Source organism: Oxyura jamaicensis, chromosome 6 (assembly GCF_011077185.1).
Source record: "Oxyura jamaicensis isolate SHBP4307 breed ruddy duck chromosome 6, BPBGC_Ojam_1.0, whole genome shotgun sequence".
Lineage (NCBI taxonomy): Eukaryota > Metazoa > Chordata > Aves > Anseriformes > Anatidae > Oxyura > Oxyura jamaicensis.
Genome location: NC_048898.1, coordinates 12163698 through 12184031, shown reverse-complemented (window position 1 = coordinate 12184031; position 20334 = coordinate 12163698). Strand labels below are relative to the sequence as shown.

General features: G+C 42.9%; 1 protein-coding gene across 8 annotated transcripts in view; it reads left to right on the top strand.

Moving 5' to 3' along the window:
- Positions 1-20334, top strand: part of ZMIZ1 (zinc finger MIZ-type containing 1) — a 346051-nt gene that overhangs the window by 47342 nt on the left and 278375 nt on the right. For 7 of the 8 annotated variants that reach the window (XM_035330680.1, XM_035330686.1, XM_035330677.1 and 4 more), the window contains exon 2: positions 2268-2378. The exons of the other annotated variant lie outside the window; for it this stretch is intronic. The gene's annotated coding sequence lies outside the window, so the exon portion shown is untranslated. The remainder of the gene's footprint in view (positions 1-2267; positions 2379-20334) is intronic. 8 annotated transcript variants of the gene reach the window in all.

Here is a 20334-nt window from a genome sequence, read left to right as displayed (position 1 = left end):
ACTTTAGCTTTTTGCACTTAGCCTTCTTTTTTGCCACCTTGATTTTATGTTTGACTAAAAATATGCTTCCTCCGAATCTTGTGCATCGACTCTAAATTTTTTCTTTTGGCAGTAAGAGGATGAAAGTGTAAAATTTTTAAGCACTCGAAATGTAACCAATATATCAATTCTTAGCAGACTTTACCTGACTTATGGTGGGGAGTTTCTCTTAGCAGAGAGAAAAATGCTGTCTAAAGCATTCTTCTGATTTAATAGTGGGGGAAAAGGGGGGAAATGAGGCGTTAGACTTATGGATGCAAAACGAGAGAGTGTTTGGGGGGTGTAACATATAGTGACCGGGTGTTCACTGAGCTGCTCAGCAGGTACAGCGTATCAGGTTGCCTCGGGATGGCTGTGTGCCAGCAGCAACTTGCTGAAGGTCACTCCTTGCCGTGTCTCTGCAGTGAGGGCTGTAGTACTGTATCCCCTTCTTTAAAAAGTATAACAGTCTGAGTACTCCCGGTGTTGGCTTAGGTTGCTTTGCATCAGTTAGCGCAAAGGGGACTGGAGTTTGACGGCAGGTGGGAATGCCAAGGGGATGTAGGACATCAGGCAAGTGGAATAAACCAGTGTGGGAAGGAAGGTTCGCCTTCAGGGAACAGGCTGGGGAGGCAGAGTCTTGAACAGGTCGACTTTGTCTCGGATTCTCTTCTGCATAGTCAGATATTTCATGACTCATTTCATTCTCATATTTATGGTGAGTGTAACAAGGTAGAGGAGGTTTTGAGCCACTAGTCTTGTTCTTTCTCTCCTTAGTGCATGTTTTCCCTTTTTTTTTGTGATCCTTATTTAGTTTTTCATTGTTTATTTACGCTGCCACTGTTACTTCATGAATTCTTTAAATCATTGCCTATCTAGAGGGGAATCTGGACAGAATTAGTCTTGCAGCTTTAAGTCTTGCTGACAGGAGGAGAGAAGAGCAGAGCTTTTGTCCTCGAGAGAAATGCCAGAACTGTGGCCATTTGGAATCGGACAGACGTGGTCGGCCTGGAGGGAGATGTTCTCATAGAAGTGCTGCCTGGTCTGCTGTTCTGTATCTGTTGGGACTCCTTGTACATACAGAATCTCTTCTGGGAGACTAAGATCCCCTATGCCATTCTGCACTCTTGGCAGGCAGGATAATTGTCTTCTGTGTGTGATGGAGGTGTGTGCAGAAGTCTGTTGCAGGCTTCTTTCCATATATTGAGGTCTTGCATTTGGATTTTCCATGGGACAGAAAAAGGGCAGCACTTTCTGTGTGAATCTGAGCAAACAAAATGTGATGGAGAACAGACGGGATGTGTTTCCCTGTGCTCGTTCCCCACAGAGAACCTTGAGTGGATTGCCATTTCCTCAAATATGTTAATGGCTTGCATGCACCCTTCAAACTAATTTTCCACTTGATTTTCCTGCCTTTCATCAGAAGCAGGTACTGGAGGTAGGGAGGGGCCCATTAAATCTGGATGTCTGTAAGTTTCCTTAAATTCCTGGTCAAAATGGGGCAAAGAGAGAGTCAGAGGGGAGGGATTATGGTTTTATGGCAGTGAAGCAGGAGAAAAAATGACTTATAAACAGCATTTTTATTCACAAGAAGGCTTTTGGTTCCCTTTCCCTTCATTCTGGTATTTCATTTTTTCTCTTATTTATTGAAAGATTCAGTGTAGCTGGAGTAAGTTGTCTAAGGAAAATAGGTTGTTTTAAGAAGAAGAATAGTTATATCAAGCAAAAGAAATAGAAGTTATGACTGGTTGCACATGCCTCATAACTCTAGATATGATCCTTGCAGTGCAGAGTACATAAGCACTTGAATATCAGTATATGCCTATATGTTCAGGATACAAGTTGGAATTTGCCTTTTGCCAACTATTTTGGTAGTAAAAGTGGTTCATTTAACTTACTACAGAAATGGGTGTGAGTGTGGCTGAAGCAAGTTTATTTCTCTGTTCTCTGCTACTGAATGCTCAAAAATATTTTTGGTTGGGCCTTTATCCCATCCTGATTATGGGACTTTATCGCAATCTGGGGTGAATCCATCTTCGTTTTTCTTAGTAGGAGGTGACTCAGCCTTCATATTCCTTACTTCAGTTGATGATAGGAGACAGAACAGCTCGAGCTGATATTTTGGGGCTGGGGAAGGAGAGGCACGGTAGCTCATCGAAGTAGTTGTTGTAATCTGCAGCCTATTAAAAAGAACACAACTAATACTTACTGACAGATACTTATTTTTTCTGTTTCATTTTCCCCTTTAGGAAATACTGTTGTGCTGAGGAAGAAAACGATTCCAACCCCCACCTCCCCCTTTCCTTGCCTGAATTAGAAGCTCCAGGAATGTGCTAATTGGCGGCGGCCTCTTCAAAAAGGTAAGAGGCAATTGTTATTTGCTCTCTGAGGTGTCTTGCCTGTTTGGTTCCTCTTGGAAAGTAGGGTGATATTAGAAGAGGCTTGTCTACACAGAGTTTAGACGAGTCTCCCAGTTAACACGGGTTGCTCTTCCCATGCCTTTTAACAGTCTGGTGTAAGCAAAATATTTGTGCACTTTGTGGTTCGCTTCTATATGCAGGATATGGTCCCTCGTGAAAAATTGGAAGATGAGATAGATTTTTAAATACTCGTGGGGAAAAAATAAATAATGTAACTCTTGTACTGTGGCCTGATTAACTAAGTATTTGAATATTGGCTTAGATGAGAAGATACTGAGTTAGGTCCAAAGAAGTCAAATTGAAAAAATATAAGTTTTTCTTCTTATTTTTTTACTTGGTTGTCTTTTCTGGGGTCTTCAGTGGTTTCATGGCTGCTTGTACCATTGGCAGATAAGATATGAATGATCTAGAACACCAGCTCCATATCTGAATGGTGTTTTGTGAAGAGTTGAGGACAGATGGTAATTCTTTACCTCTCCAGACTTAAGGTTTTGGGCAGAAGTGCAAAATGTGGTGGGTGAGAATTCAAATGAAGTACCTTTTTTGTAGTATCTCCAAACAATTACATTTTGTAGTTAAATCTTATGATGCATTCCATGTCAGTCTTTCCATTTCCAGACAAAATTTGCAAGGGTATATGCGTGCTGTGATTCATAGAGCATAATGGGATGCTTGAGTAGACTGAGGTAAGCTGCTGGACAAATTGCACATATATTTTAATACTGAAACTCAACGTGTAGATTTGTATTTCTTTAGGAACTAGCTGCAGTGCTTTGAGATGCCGTTCTGACTCTATGATCAAGGCAAATGCTTCTTGTAGTGAAGGCAGTGCCTTCTGTTTAGACCTCAGCCTTTGCAGTTCAATTTGATGTCTTAACCTAGCACTGAGAAGGAGTTCATGCGAGCTTGCTAGGTTCTGAATTCGGGAGGCCAATGCATGATGTATGTTTTTTTTCTAGATTTGCTCTGTGGTGCTAACCTTTGTGAAGGGTTTGGGGAGACATCCCAATGCAATAATGTCTTAAATTGCACCAGTGAGATTTGTCACAGTTCATTTGTCAGACCCCTCAGACTGACTAAGTACACTAACTTATCAAGGATAAGCTGCAGACAGGTAATGTGCCTTGGGATGTTCTTTCTCATTCTCCATCTCATTCGTGATGGTGCAGAGGCAAGCTAAGTCGTTATTGAACGGCTGCTACCAGCTGCCTGGCTACCTTCTGCAATAAAGCTAATGACCTAATGGGCAAATGTTTCTTTGAGACCTTCAGTGAAAATGGAGACAAGGAGAAACGTACAGACCAGCTAAAGGGTTCTCGAGGAGTTTGCAATTTCCCCAGGGCCCTGTCTATGTAATTACCTGTCTATCGCTTTGTCTCCTATCTTTTAATGCAGGAGGAGTGTCAGACTCCAGGCTGCTAATCTTTGTTACTATGGAAAGGCTGCTTACACTCCTCTTCTTGCACTTCAGAAATGGCAATCGCTGGTCCCCAGCTGGTTCTCTGAATTTAACTTAAAAATGGATGATAGCTTTTCTCCTTGGTGCCAGACTAAATAATGCAGCTGACTGCGCTGTTGCAGGCAGGCATTGCCTCTGACACTGCGGTGTGTTGGGAGGAGGAGCCCACAAAAGCTGCCTTGTAGCTGTTGGACCCATTCTCCCCCAGACAAGTCAAGGGCTCTAAAATTCCTTTGAAACACAGAATCTTGGGGCACACTGAGACGTGGGAGCCTTGGCTGAGCTGCAGGTGTGAAGGAAAGCTGTTGTTAAGATTCGTAGCTCCAGCCGAGTTTTTGTACAGTTTCTGAATGCCTTCAAACTCCCTGGCTTTGGGGCTGAGGCATGCAAAAACTGCAAGCTGTTTTGTGGGATTGTGGACATCAGCTGTTGCTACTGCCTCCCACCAGCATGTATCTCACTCAGTGATTTGCAGCAGAGGAAAGTTCTTCTGTTGTTGGGCTGTGCGCAACCCCTCAGTCGACCCTTTGTCATTTCTCTATGTCTGAGACATCTGTTTGTTCCTTTAGACAGCACTGGAAATTTTGAGGGGATTCCTTACGTGCTGCTTTCCTTCTCCTTTCTCAGCATGTGCTTCCTGAGTTGCAATGTCAGGCAGATCGTCCCTCCAAAATTGTCATTTGGGAATGGCTCCAGCGTGAGCACCTTGTCTGCATGCGTTCCTTTGTTGGTGAGGAGAGAGAGACAGTCCCCGTGCTGGCCAGTAGTGACCCTTTACAGCTGCTGCAGCACCAGCTCGCACGCCCAGGAAATGTGTTTTTTAGTCCCTTTGCCGTACCTCTTAAAAATGTCCTCTGTCTTCCGTATTTAAGCAAGAGTCGGTATTATCAAATGCCATCATGCAGTCTGTATTTCTTGGGGTGAAAAGCTTTGGGAAGAAAGGCTGGGTGTGATACTGAAATTTGAGAACCAAAGCTAAAGGAAATTCTTGCCCATGTGTGAGACTAGAGCGGGGTCAGGAAAGGTGGGGGACGGGGAGGCCCTTGCCCCGTTTAGTGTTGAATGGGAACAGAAGGGAGGGCAGGGACAGGGCAGCAACAGCTCAGGTTTGGCTAGTGGCCCGCAGCTTGTGGCGTTGTTTGCTGCATTTAATGCTGAGCTTTCCTTCCCCATCTTTAACGAAATGTGCGCAAAGATTGTTTTCAATGATTTTTTTCTTCTGTGAAAGAGCATCCATATCTCCTCCACTCAGATGGTTTCAGAAATCGTGCTCATAATCCTTGCATCTAGTATGATGATTTTGCACTGATTTTGAAAGAACTTCTGTTGTCATCCCCCCCTCTTTTTTTTGCCCTGTCACATATATCAGCCTGAACCGTCTCCAAAGGAAAGGTGATACTGCTGCCGGCTAGCATTTCAGGTGGGTGATACTGGATGTTAAGCAGCGTGCCTGTAATAAGTTACCTGTCAGTGGGAAACTTACCCTGTTTGTATTTCTCTTTTCGTATATAAATCAAGGTCATAGCTCTTGAGCCTTTGTAGAGCATTTCAACAAGGTATTTGTTTCAAGTCTTTTTTTTTTCCCTCCTAATCCTTTGAGAAGTTTTGAGTTAGGATTCAGTGACTGTACTCCGTAAAATGTAAATCTAGTAGTGTCTATCAAAGCTGTGTTGCACCTTACAAGAGGTTCTTCCAGAGTCCTGTTCATAAAGCCTTAACCTTCTCCCAGTTTAAACTGGGACTTTACCACTGCTTAAGGTCTTTAAGTACTTAATTAAATTCATTAACATTGAGTCTGTGCTATCTTGTTTTCTTCAAATTTCTGATTATTTTTTTTTACTTCATGAAAGCTGCATGTTTAACTTTTTTATTCTGATATGGATAATGTTTAATCTTAAAAATCCTACTTGAGAATGAAAGCAATTTCCAGCAGTGTTTTTAAGTATGCTTGTATGCCTAGAATGTGTTTAGTGAATTAAAATTCACAAAGCTGGATGCTTACTTTATACCTTCAACATAATAGTTTTACACATCCTAGACAGTTTTAAACACACCAAGTGGGGAATTCAGAGCTGAAATTAACTTGTTTTTTAAATCACTTCTTTCACATACAAGTTCCAAGAAATGCTGAGAAGTAGAGCAAAAGTCTGGCATGTACAGGCATGAGAAACAAGGTTAAAACTGTAGTAAGGGATACGATACTGAATTTTTTTATCTTCTTAGTTCTCTGGGCCAGCCCTTAGCTGAGGGTAGCCTTCACAGGTCCCCTGAGGTGAATAGAGTAGTAAATGGGGTTGCAGGGGAAAGGTAGTGAAAAGACAGCACAGGGTTGCCGCAGAGCATCTGTGGGTGCAGAGGGCTTGAAAGTGTTGTCTTTTACATGTCGCAGAGCTATGGCCATCATCAGCTGAAACCCTGCAGTTCCTGAGTGTTAGCAGAGCGAGCTCTGGCGCCTGCGGAAACTGGAAATCTCCAGTTTCAGCAGTCACAGCCTGCCTGCCTCTTGCCCTTGGGGCCATGGAGCTCTCGGTGTGCCTGGTGGTTGAGCTGTTAGAGGTGTACAGGCCTACGCCGAATACACCACTGCGAGTGCACTTTGAGAGGCAGGCGTTAGGTGGTGTGATGCCTTCCTGGGCCAGGGCCTGCCCTCCCCTGCTCGCCACCCTGGCGCACTGCAGGTCGGTCATGGCTCAGCTCCTCAGCACCCACACAGCCTGCTTGCAGGGATGCTTCTGGAGGCCTGCTGTCTGCCCACCTTCACCCCCTGTGCGGCTGTGTGCCCAGAGCTTGGAGGTGGCTTCTTGTGCTCTCTGAAGCTTCGCAGGCCTGTGAAGAGGAGCTCCAGCTGGAAAGACTCGCAGTGACTGCTGCAGAGCAGTGGGAGTGCAACCCGGCAGTCTGCAGGATGAAGTTTTTGGAAAGAGCCTGTGGTGCTAATCCATAATTAGTGGCTGAGAGGAACAAAGTATAACACATGGGTATTAGCGTAGGTGGCAGGTTTTGGTATGACTTTTGCTTATATTATGTGTTAGTCTCTCAAAAAGAAAGCTGGAAGGCCAAATCGGATTTGAATGTTTTTGTGGAAGCTAGCAATGGAAAAAGACCTGGTTTGTTGCCTTGTTTGCTTACCGGTGATGACTGTTCTCTTCTGCTAGGGAACTCATCTGCGTGCGTATTGCTCCATCCTTCAGCTGTGCAAAGATGCCTGTGTGTTCCTTAGGTACATCAACAGTTGGAGTGTTCAGCAAGATTTTAGGGGAGAAATTCTGCTTGCTTGTTTTTTTGCTATTAGTAAGTATGTCTAAGTGAACCTGAAATCCTAAAACAATGGTTTCAGAACCATGTTTCCTGGTGTCGTTTGTCTGCTCTCTGCCATCTGCATGGTTTAAGGTGTAGAAAACATGGTGCTGCTGCCAGGGAGTTGGGAGGCCCGGGTGCTATTTAGAGCTCCGGCGGTGGTGCTGGGATCATTGATCTTGCCTCATCCCCATGGGAAGACGTGCTAAAATCCTGTTGAATTAGCCCAAGTATTCCTGTACAGACCTGCCTTAGCCTCTTGTCAGATGTGAGACAGAAGTCTGTGGGAAGCCATGTGTTTGTGAGGAAATTTTGTCTAGAAAATCCTGTACAGATTTGAACTGGCTGGGTAAATTTGTACTGGGAAGTGCTTTCTAACATGTGGTCCGAAACATTTTTGATCGGGTGCTGATGGCCTTAAAAGCCAGATGAACCACATCAGTGACTCATGGTCACTTACTACGCTGCTGTGTGATGTAAACCAGAGCTTCCTTTGGTGCCTTCCCACATACAGTGCTGTCTGGCTGGACTGTGAATTTCAGGCTTGTGCTTATACTCTACAGTTGATAACCTAAACATGCTCTTTTCTTGAAAGAGATCTTGTACATTTCTTGTAACTTAAACAAAAAGCTTCCAGTAATTTTGGTACTATTCTACCTAGGGTTTACCTTTGTGGAAAAGGAGATATGACCTGTGTCTTGGGGTGACCAAAGACATTTTATTTCCGCGTTTCCTCACTTCCTTCTCCCCCCACCCCTTCCTCAAACTATGAGCTCATTATGATTTTAGGTCTAATGATCTTTCCATCTTTTCTGTGATTGTTATCACAAAAGAAAGGATGCTTAACTTTTCAAGGAAGAAAAAGAAAAGGGAAGGTTTTTAGCCTCCCAAGCACCTTTTGGATATTTGTGACATTCATAAAATCAATTGAATTGAGATGAAAACTAGGTATATGAAAAGAAGCACTGTTTGCCAGCAAAATGAGCAGCTATATTTCAGTCTTCAGATGCTTGGCTAACGAACAGTAACATAAGCTTTTTTGCTGCTAGAAATTGAGAATTTGGCCGTAACATGCAACTGTAAAATCTGTAGACATATAGTGTAGCAGAAGCTGTCTTTATTCATATACAGCACATGGTATTTGGCTTGGGAGAAAGTTCTTCACTCTCGAAGAAAGTCAGGGTTCTGTGTGGAACTGGCTGCTGTTTGTGCTTCATATTTAAAACTCTGTTTTATTCCGGAAGGACAAATTAATTGTGGGTACTACTGGTACTGTTTTCTCTTTTTTTTTTTTTTCCCCCCCTTGTTCCCAGCAACCCACTGTATTTACCTGGCTGTCTTTTTTCCATGCTGTTTATTTCCAAGCTTGTGATCATGATTACAGTGAGAAGTAGATGAAATTCATCTGTATATTCCAGCAGGGAAACTGAACCTTTCATGACTTCAACCTGTGGGACCTTTCCCTCCTCACGTCTCTATACAAGTATTTGTGATATGCTCAGAGCGGTCTTTAGGTGACAATCCGAATGGCCTAATAAGATATTGTTGGTTTAGGAAGAATGGGGAATAAAAGGAAAGGGATGGCTGTATGCAAGTGGTGGTTCACCAGTGTCATGTTAATAGAATCCTCAAATCAAGTGCTCATTCACTTCAACCAGAGGTTAATTAATCAGAGTGAGTAGATAAAATGATAAGCTGCCTTTAATGAAGTGAAGCATCTTTATTAGCAGTAAGCAAAATGCTAAATATTTGGTCTCTGGCACATGTGGCTTTCACGGGGGACTGTGGTTTGCCACCAGCTTTGTAGTGCATGAGCCTTTTTCTCGCTGCACTCTGCGGGCTCTGCTGTCCGTGTGTTCGTCTGTGGCCAATTCAGGATACAGGAGATTGAATCAAATGGGAAGTAGGTATAACATTTAAAAACAGAAAAATAAATGTTCCTCACAGATCGATCTTTATGCTAGAGACCATCATTTACCAACTTTCATACTTCATTTGTTGATATTTTTCTTTGGAGAAAGCAGGCTTTACACACACAGAGCAAGCAAGCAAACAACCCCCCTGTGTGGGTTTACAAGAGTGCTGCTGTTGGAAAGGAAACAATATGATCCTGCCTGGGAACTGCTAGCATAGCCTGAAACCCGTCAGCAGTTACCTGCCAACTCGCGGTGTATGGACAGAAATGCACCAGGGAGGTGCTACCTGTGTCCTTAGGTGGAGGGCCAAAGCCTGCCTGTCACTGGCTATTAAACTGAAGCAAATTTGCTTACTCTTGTTCAAACGATGTTCTGTCCTCAGCAGTGCATCTGTGCCGTTGTGGTGTTCCCCAGTGTCTCTCCCGAAAAACTGGAGAAGCCATCGAATGAGTGATGGTGTGCCTGGCAGGGCAGGGCTGTAATAGCAAATACCCAGAGTCAGAGATGAAGAAGATGAAAAAGAATGCACATTTATGAAGATGCAGGTCTCTGGAATGCTGAAATCATTTACTCTGGGCTAAGATGAATCGATTTAAATGTCTACGTTTCAGCTTAAAATTAACCCCACTTATGACTAGATACAAAGATCGTTTTTCAAGTACAACTCAGAGTAGCAGTTGGCTCATGAGAGTCACATCACAGGTAAACCCCTTACAAATTAGTTAAGTGATAAGGTTACTGTATTTGTGTGATCTGGAGAAGTTCAGCTGGTAGGCTTAACATGACTTGATGATAGGATGCTAGCAATTAAGTTGTCTGCCACCAGGCTCACTCCTCCCCAAGCCTGTCCCTAACAGAGCCCGCTTCCTACTGCCATTCAGGTGTCAATTCCTCCACCCCAGCAGCTCTCCCAGTTGGACAGAATAAGTGGTCTTGCATGCTTAAGTTGAAAGGTTGACTCCATGAAACAGAGCATGTTGCTACAGAGGGAAACTCTCAAATGGCCGTTGAGAATGATACGGGGAAAACCTACTGAGATTCTTGAAAGTACACTGGCAATTTTTGTCTTTACTCTTAACTGACCTAGTACCCAGCTTGTGAAGGAAAAGCTACTGGTCAGGTGAGGTTACAGTCACCAGCTGTGGTGATACTCTTGCTGTCCTCTTTAGGAAAACAGCCTGCTACTCCACTTGCTGCAACTGCAGTGCAGCTGTTGTGGTATGCCTCGAATCTCTTTTAGGTTTTCTGCTTGGATTTTTTGTTCTAATAACTCTGTTGTGAGTCTCAAAGCTTCAGAAGTGTGACTTCTGGATATGTAAAATAGAGTAAGAAATCCCGAACCTTGCTTTTATACTGAAAGTATGAGGTTAATCTAGCACCTTCTGAAAACCTTGTAAATATTTGACTGGCTATTTGGCAACACTGCTGAACTGGTTGATTAATACTTAATGTGCGAGTGCTCCTGAAGCATGCAGCTTAGGTCGGGGCTGAGGCTCAGGGTGCGAGCAGCAGTTGCATGTGAAGACATCCCATCTGTGCTCCCTGTTGCCCCTCCTCCAGGACTGCCACCCCCAAGACATGCAGGCAGGAGCAGTTGGGTGACACAGCGGTGTCCACTCTCTGGGCCAGGTCAGCCGAGCACATTTTGGCAGTGGTGACATTGGTTTGAGCTGTCCTGGCTGACTTTTTCTGCCCTGATGCTTTTGGCTGGTCCGGCAACAGTGTGGTAATCCCTGACTTCCAAGTGATGGTGAGCATCTGAGTCTCTAATATTCTACAGAGCATTTGGATACCAAAGATTTCTGCATTTATAGAAATGGCACCAGCTGGGAATTGTTAGTAACTGGTCACTGAGGAGTAGCAGCCTAGAGGTCAGTGACAAATGTGGACACGAGCATGTTAGAAATGTAAAAAATGGTAGCTTCTGATACCTGTCATAGCTTGATGATTTAACAGTACCTCTTCTTGTATTGTATTGCTGCAAATGTTCTGAATAAATGTTTTTTTGGCATTGGAAAGTTAGCACACAGATTAAATAGAAAAATGTTTGCAGCCTTATGAACAAGATGAATGAAAGTCTCATTTGTTTTAAGTGAGCTAATCAGTGCAAGACAGCTTTTGTTTTTCTGATGTAAAGATTGCTCATTCATAATGTTGTACCACCTCAGTCCTTCCAAGTGCCAGTACAAATGGGAGAAGAACCTTTCAGAGGACCTCAGTGCCATAAAAAACCTGAAGCATCGTTCAAAAAGAAGTACGTTGTCTTTCCACTGGCTACTGATGGTTTAGGTGGAATGACTGCCGTACAGTAATTGTGCGCAGTACTGCTGTCAGATGGAGCATCCCAGCAATCTGCTAGTCTGATTTAGTGACAAGCACAGGATAACCCAGTAACTGCAAAAAGTCACTGCCCCTCTTACTGTTTCTGAGATGGAAATGAGCAAAACCTTGATTATTGGAAAAATGACTTGTTCCATGACATTAAACTCCAGCCCTTTCCATAACTGCATTTATTTACTTACATTCTTTTTTTTTTTTTTTTAATCCATCTGATCATTTCTGGCAATAGCTTAATAGGGTCGAAGTATTTACCTAATTTAGACAGCTACATAGGCTTCAAAAATACAGCCACAGCCAATTGCCAAAGGAATTGCCTGCTGATACTGGCATTGGTTAATTCAGGGAGGCAGAAAAAAGAACACCTCATAGATGAAGGAACAAAGCATGCAAGCTGTCTCCAGATCAAATGCAGCAGATGATTAACGTATCTGAAAGGTGTAATTGAGAGTGGTGGTACCCAGTCGTGTGATGTTGTGCTGCTTCTTGGTGACTGCTGGAATGTTTTTGGTGGCTGGGATTCTCCTAGAGTCTCGATCTGCACCTGACACAGAAGACCGTGTACGTCTATGGTTTGGACTAAAGTTTGGACTACTTTATTCTTTGTCAATAACTTAGTAGAAAGTGTCTTGTAATCTTCAGTAAGATTATTTTGAATTAGTGTGACACCTGCCTAATGACAGATTTCCAAGAATGTTTGCAAGTGCCCCTCTTGTCAACAATGTTGATGTAGATACTTTCTGATTTCTTAAGATCAATTTTGAAAATAAAATACATATTTTTTTTCATTTAACGAAAATGTCTCTAGAAAGTGTTTGAGAATACACTTGTACTGCAAAAGGTGGGTTCTACCTCAGTTCCTAGTAAGGAGATTTGTCTTCACTCTGGTGGGCTCCCTAGGGAAGGCTTCAGTACGTTTCACTCCATATTCCTAATCCAAACAAACCATAAAGGAAGACATTGGAGATGATAAGGTCTGAGAAAATGGCATGTTGTCCTGATACTATGTGACCTGTGATCAGACAACCTCAACCATAATTCCTACGCTTGCTTCATATGAGATCTGGTGGGCAGACGTATCGGTGGGCTCTCTGGTACCCCCAGCTGACATATGGTACTTTAGGTCCTTTTATAACAGCACACAACGCTGGGAAAGAATATAATTTGTTAAAACCTGTTATCAGGCGGGGAACTGAGATGCAGGCAGTGGCTCTGCTAAAGGACTGCAGCTCACTGTTTTCAAGCACAGTCGAGCACTTGCTGAAAGTGTTTGGCAGATGTCATTGTGAAATGAAAGAGGCTGTTGGGCTGCTAGAAATGTCAATCCTATATTTCTGAACACGGGGATGCACAGAAAAGCCAAGTTATTTCCCTACAGTCCCCCAGCAAGCAAATGACATAGCTGGGAGTAGAACTGAGATTTCCTGATGTCCATTCCCCTGTATAATAACTAAACCGTGCTTTCTTCTTCATTGTAAACATGAATCAAGCCAAATGGCATGCGCAGTTAGCTTTATTCCAGCAAAGCTGAGGGGGGAAGGAGGAAGGGAATAGAGCCATGAGGGGGGGAGGGAAAGTCATTCAGGGACAACTGTACCTGCTGGGGGCACAGTTTAATGAAGAGCGAGGAGTGGAGGAAGCAGCCTGCGTTCCAGATGCATTGTTATCTGCAGAGCCCCCTATCCGGGAGAGCGCTGCGAAAGGTTTAATGCAAATCTGAGACCTCTGCCATTGTGCGAGACAGATTAGGGCTCATTTGCATTCTTTCTCCTGTAATAATTACCTAGCAAGGAGTTCCTGTTACCATTAGCTCCTTTCTGTTTGCCTGTGATAACACCATCAGCCATCTCTTCTCCATGGATTGTGGACACTGTGAGGAAGGGCAGTGGGCCAAAAAAAAAAAAAATCTGTTGGAGAGAGTAGTGGAAAAATGTGAATGCTGAAAAATTAAAATGCAGATAATTGTAGCAATAACCATCAAATGCAGCTGGAGAAACACTGTGAGACGAAGAATAAAAGTCAGTATCAATCCATGGTATCGATGAGTTTGTGTGGTTTCAAATACCAGTTTTGTAAAGCCAACATGATTTTAACTGACCTTTACCTATGGTGCTTGGAATTGGCTCAAATTCTTCTAGTATTAGTGCAATTAGACATCAGTGTTATCAAGACGAATGTTAATAGTCTGAAAATGGTGTGGTGTATCTGAAATTCAGGTGAAACTCAGCAAACAGTGAGCTTTGAGTCCTGGAACTCAAGTAAGGCAGGTGGCCTGAATTAAAAAATAAAAGCAGTTATTTGTTTTCCCGGTGTGTTGGCTGAAGATGGGAAGAGTTAAATAGAAGAAAAAATGCAACTAAACTTGGAAGGCTGAGGGTGCTAAAATGAGCTATTACTATTACTGCTGCGCAGGTAGGATACAAGATGCGTGCAGCTAGCGGTTTCTGTTCTGGCTGTTTACTCTTTCTGTTGGTTTTGCGCTCTGTATCCTTCCAGCAGAGCTGGTGGGGTCATTTGAGGAGAGGGGGGGAGCCCTGGGGTCCCCCTAGCCCTGGCCAGGCTCTGGTTCCTGGCTGCAGCCCCTGCTCTGGGAGCTGAGGATGGAGCGGATGGCCCGTTTCAGGGCCACGTGAATGACACCACACAAGGCCCCCTTTGGGTCAAGGGGGCACTAAGGCACTTCTGAAACAGGGGACGTGCCCCGTGTCCCACATGCACGCTGGGAAGGGAGCAGCGTGGGCCCAGACCAGCCTCCGTCTTGGTGCAACCCCGTTATTTTGGTAGCGATGTTATTCTGGCTTTCAGGGTGATGGGGTGGGCAAGGAGGAAGCCAAATTTAAACAGCCTGGCTGTATTCTGCGAGCAGCCATTTTGAGGTTATTTAAATGTGTAAGCTTATTTCTGATCTGGAACAGGCTGTTGAAATGATGAGTTAAATAGCTAGTGGGGTTTTTTGTTTGTTTCTAAGTGATTTTTGGGGCTGTGCTGTCATGTTCACCTTCCCATCAAAGAGCAAGTGGCGGAGTGCCAGCAGTGCTGCGTGACCAGTCAGTCCCTGCCCCTCCGTGGGGAATGGGCTGGGGTCGCTCAGGCTTGTGTTGGTGAGCTGCTGGGCACACAGCGAATTACCAGCTACTTCCCCCCCCCCCCCCCCCCCTTTGGTTTCTGTGTCTGGCACCATTTCTGGCTGTTACGGATCCGTGAGCGTACTTGCCACAACTCTGAACGGGCGAGAGATCCTCGCGTATGTGAGCATGCCTGGCGTGCAACCGAGTTTTCTAGCATTTCCTCCTTGCTGTTGGATTTATGTTTTACAAAGGTCCCTTTTTCCTCCCCTCACCATCATGATAGGAATACTTTGTTTTGTAGTGAGAAAACAAGGGATATTGTTATTTCTCTGTGAAATCCTAACCAGCTGAAATACTCAGTAGGAAGGTCCATTACATTATATGTAGTTACCTCACCTGTCTTCTGGCAATGGGCTCTGTTGTGCTGTGTTGGATAATGAAAGGATTATATTCGAGGGTGAACAAGGCTGACATTTTGTGTGTAAGACCTTTCCCAAGTAGCAATGGACTGCAAATGGAGGCACAGGTCTGCAAACAAGTAACCAGTCTGGCCTTTTGTGAAATCACTCCTGCATGCTTGTTTTTTGTTTATTTGAGGATTTTCTTTAGCTGTGGCAGCAAGAAGAGAAATCTGGCAACACTTAAAATGTCAAGACATATGAACAGGGCTAAGCTGCATCTTCCACAGTATCGCTAGATATTTAGTGTTAACCAGAAGCCATATCACTATAAATGATTAGAGGAAATGACAGGGAACTGGAAATGTTGTTGACATATTTCTTAAGTCTGATTACCCCTCTTTTTTTGCTCACTATAATAATGATAAAGATCACAAACATGACAGGTACACAAACATAATGGGAAATGAAATGTTTTCTAAAAAAAAAAAAAAACTCGAAAGCATGTTTCTTAAAGAAAACAGGTACTTGTAATTCTAAATACAAACTGAAGGATACCTGTATGTTTTGTTTTAGAAGCAGCAGCTTAAGTCTTTTGTTCATCTTCAGACCTTTTTCTAGGAGGAAGAAATACAATTTGGTGCATGGCCAGCTATATATAAATCATGTGCAAGTTGTGCCATCATTACATAGGAATAAAACTGCCGTCGATATAATTGGAAAGGTCTAATGTATACAGTGTTCAGAGAAGGAAAGGGAAGTTTTCAAATGCTTTCGCAGAAAATAAAGGTTATGTACATCCAGAAGTAAGGTAAAACATAGCAATGTATTTCCCTATGTCAATAATTGGAGAGAGGATAATACTGCAAAAATGCACCTGGCTACTCAAAAGATACTGCAAGACGATCTGTGAAGCTGTATATTTATATAAATACAATTTGAAACTATTTAAAATTTATTTAAAGATAACATATCTTCTTATGAGACTTGTATTATTTCTGTGCATTATTTTCCTCCATATGGTCCGCCTGTTCCTTAAGCAGCTTTAACAATTAATGTAGTACAGTCACCATATGTATTTTCAATCTTTTGATTCTATAGCAGTGCATTCCAATTCATTTATATTCGAAGCAGCGATCTTTTTTTCTTTGGGTATGTTACTGATACTGAAGCCTCATAATCGTGGAGAAGTGCACAGAAATTAGATTTCAAATCCCTTTCCTTCCTTACAGTTGAACTTGGACTTCAGAGCCCTTTGTTATAGATCCCTATAAAGGCACACAAATAGATATGGTTTTGTTGGAGAAAATGTCACCATATTCAGCTTACTCTCCTCTCAAATGAGAGAGGTGTCGAAAGCTTTTGCAGGGTTTGAGCTCGGAGGTGCCAGTGCTGGCATTGCTCATCCTCTGTAATTGGAGGCAGTGGCATGTCACACCCAGCAGCAAAGAAGCGTTCATTTGCTCAGGCTGCGTGCACTGAGGTACACGAGCTGGTCTGAGTTGTTTGTCAGTACTTCTGCAGGTAAATGTGAATTTAAGCTTGCTTTTAAAATGTAAAATTTTACGTTTTAGTAAAATGCATGTCATGTCTTTTACTCCTCAACAGAAGTTCAAATACCCACCTGGGTGAAGGCTGACATTGCTGCATAGATAAGCCACTTTAAGATATGGACACCCCAACTTGGTAACAGACTGTATCTGAGATGAGCAGATTTTCAAAAGAATAATAAAAAAGGGGGGCGCTTATTTGTGCTGTGCACTGCGTTAGCAAAAAAAATACAAGACGCACAGATTTTCAGCTGTCCATCACACAAGTGCATCAAAGGAACAGTTTTTTTTTTTTCTTTGGAATCTTTGGGTGGCTGTGACAGATCATCAGGCAACCCCTTCTGTTATAACACAGACCAGATGTGAACCATTTTACAGAAAATGCTGGAGAAGTTACTTTTCGTAATCAATGCTAGCAGGGCCACACTGACTTCAGCTGTGCTTTCAAGTCTCCGTCCTCTCTCTTCCTCCAGCTTAATACCACGAGGGTACTAACTGAAAAAAATGGTAACTTCTACCTAGCAAAGAGGTTTTGCAAGCTTTATGCAGTATGGCAAGGTGATGATTTTCCTGAGTATTGAAACAAAACATGCACATGGAGAGCAGAGATATCCACAGCAGCAGACTTAGACATATGCTTGTAAAGTAATGTGGATATCGAAACTTACATAAGCATAACCATACACCCACACAACTTACAAGACTAGACTTATTTTCAGCTGTCTTATTATCAGAATTGCAATTTATATAACATGTGAGTTAAAGGAATTTATGAAGCAGAATTCCAGAATTGTTTTAACTTTCCTGTTTTATAAACTTTCCATCTTTTCATCTTCAGACTTGTTTCCATCGTAGCAGGCAGAACAGTAACTCAGCCTGTGTAAAAAATATTTTGTGAAAAGGACTGAAACTTGGAAGCGCTGCAGAAAGCTGTTTTAGCATTTATTGTTAAGCTAACTACAAAATATTTCCTTTAGACCTGGTCCCTAATAAGGCTGCTGGCAGCCCCCGCCGAGCACCCTGTGAGGAGCTCCGCACGCTGCTGTCCAGCGCTGCCCAGGCCGCGCCGAGCGGCAGGGCCGGCCTGCCCAGAGCAGCGGAGGCGCAGGCCTCGGCCCCAGGCAGTTCCCTTTCCTGGACTGAAAACAAGTCCATTTTCTGGGAGGAGCACGATGCAGGTATTCCCAAAGACTACGAGCGTTAATCTCTTCATGTGGCTTTGTGAACTCGGGCTTGGCTCTTTGTGTACAGCTCTGTTAGGCAAAACAGTGGCGCCGTCACCGCGAGCATGCGCGTGGGTGTTCGTGCTCGGGGCTCAGCCTCTCCGGAGGTGCGTGCAGGAGCTGGGGCCGGTGGGACATTTGTGTGCCTTGCAGGGTCCTGCAGGCCGGCTTCATCCTTCTGGGACTAACTGCAGCCATGCTCAGGCCAAAGGGGTTTGTGTCCCACAATTGCAACTGGAACGTGGCTTTGGTCAAAGATCGCGGTCCTAAGCTGTGACATTTGGGTGCGTTACAGCTCCGGTGGATAAAACCCGCTGCCTTCTCTTGTTCGAGCAGGGCAAAGTTAGCTGGGTGTTTGAGTATAAAGGAGTTCACCATTATAAAACCGGGCAATCTGCAGAGAATGAGGAAGCTGAGAGCGAGCCTGCAAGCACAGCTTGTGTACATATTGTTGAAAGCTAATTGGCAACGCAGTTGCCTTTCAAAGTTGTTCTTTCACCTATCAGTAGAGCACAACTCTGGTACTTAATGTACTGTAGATTACGTAAACACTACCCTGAAATATTTGTACAGGCAATTAACTCTTGTTTTTACACTACTTTGAGTTACAAATGGAATCTTGCTGCAGAGCTTGAAATACTTCTGTTCTGAGCTATATTTCATAATTAAATTAAATAATACTTGTGTCCAACTGGCGAGCACTGAGAAAAACAAGGGGTTGGTTATGCTGCGAGGAGCTGACAGTCTTAAAATCCAGTATCCAAGAAACACTGACACAGTTTGTACCACATTGTTGAGGAAAAACGTTATTCACAAGAATTTTATCTGGAACAAATGTCTGCCTCCTGTTGGGTTGTGGTGTTTGAAGACTGCAAATGCTTATATAAGTAACGTTGGTCTGTATATTCTATGGTTTCTAACGAAGCAGCACAAGGCACGCACGCGGCATAGGATTGTTGTTATCAGAAGGATGTGCTGGTCTCATCTAATGTGTTGTTGATCACTCTAAGGATACTTACATAGACACATATTTATTTTTCCTCCCTCTTGCTCCTCTCTGACTTGGTTATCGTACAGATATTTTTGTCCGTGATGAAATTAAGTCAGAGTTCTACAATTTGTGCCGAATAATAAATCTACTAAAATATAACCAATTGGTAACAACAGTCTTAAAGCTAGTCCTTCATCCTCTAGACTTTATTCACAAGTACTTGACCTAATATGACCATGAACTTGAATAAAATGTTAATAGATTTTATTGCGGTTCCTAGCGTGACTTGCTGCCATGATAATAAACCAACGTTTATAACATCAATGGCTGTAGCACATCGGTGCTTAACAGAAGTGTAGATAATATGCTCCCTGAAGGTGTGGTGAGGGACTGCTTAAATTAGTTAAGCAGTACTTTACATATAATCAAACAGGCTGAAGGAGGTAGAAAATAAAACTAAATGAATCAACCCCCCCCCTTCATACCTTTCTTGTATGAAGACCTCACAACTAGATTAGATTGCAGTTGATTGCACTTATTTCTGAAGAAACTATTTTTAATATGTTGCAGAGCAGTGCAAAAGTGTTAGTGCTAATGGCTAAATGTACAGGCATCAGCCCACTTGCAAGTTTTGGGTTTGTTCTCCAGACAGTCCAAAACAATTGCATCTATATTCAGATAGCCTTCTGTCTTCTGCTATATTTCTTTTTCCATTTCTTTAAGAACCTCTCCAATGCAGAGTCTTGTTTAGTTAGAAATATAGAAAATTCTAAGAAAGTTACCTAAGACTGGTCTGTCCACAGTCTGTTTCGGATTTTACTTCCTCAGATGCCTAGCAAAATGTCCTTGACACAGGGAATCTCAGTTCTGTCTCTTCTTACATCCTTTTGTTCACTGAGTTTTCTTAAGGATTCTTCCATGTTTATCCAACTTTGACATGCATGGAGTCATGATATTCGGAGGGAAGAAGTAGGTGCATAGAACAGTTTCTGAAATGCCTGATTTCAAACACAGCCCCACTTTCTGTGAGATAGAAACAAGCTAGTGGTAAGTATGGATGAAATCAGAAGAATGCTGCAATTATTGATGATTTTCAGTAGCACCTAGAACTTCTCTCATATTCCTGCAAGGCCTACTGTAGAAAATTAAAGATACTGGATGATGCGTTACCTCCTTGCCAGAGACAGGAACGGCCATAATGCCTTCATCCAGTTGTTGTCCTCTGGGGTCTGTATTTGTTCGTTAAAGTGATGCTAGAAAAATTATAAATAAATCACTTATCTTAAGGGAAAACACTGGTTTCATGTTTCTTTGCTTCAGAACTTTAAACAAGTCCTTTTTGTATAAATGAGTAGATTTGTGTTTAATTGGCAGGACAAGATTTATAGGTAGAAGATTTTAATTTTTATCACGTCAGATGGTGTACCTAGAAAAAGAAAATTTTGTGGACATGAATATTTCTTCAGACTGACATTTTAATGAAGCAACAAAGCGTCACTCATTTCAGGTTGACAGTCTAACCCGTCTCAGTTAAATTTCTTAATCCAAGTTCAGTAGTCTTCAATTCTTAGTGAGTGTTGCAATCTGTAAAAAGGCCAGGGAGTTTGTAATCTGATCTCTGTGACTAGCTAGGAAGGAGGTTGCAGCCTTGAAAGAG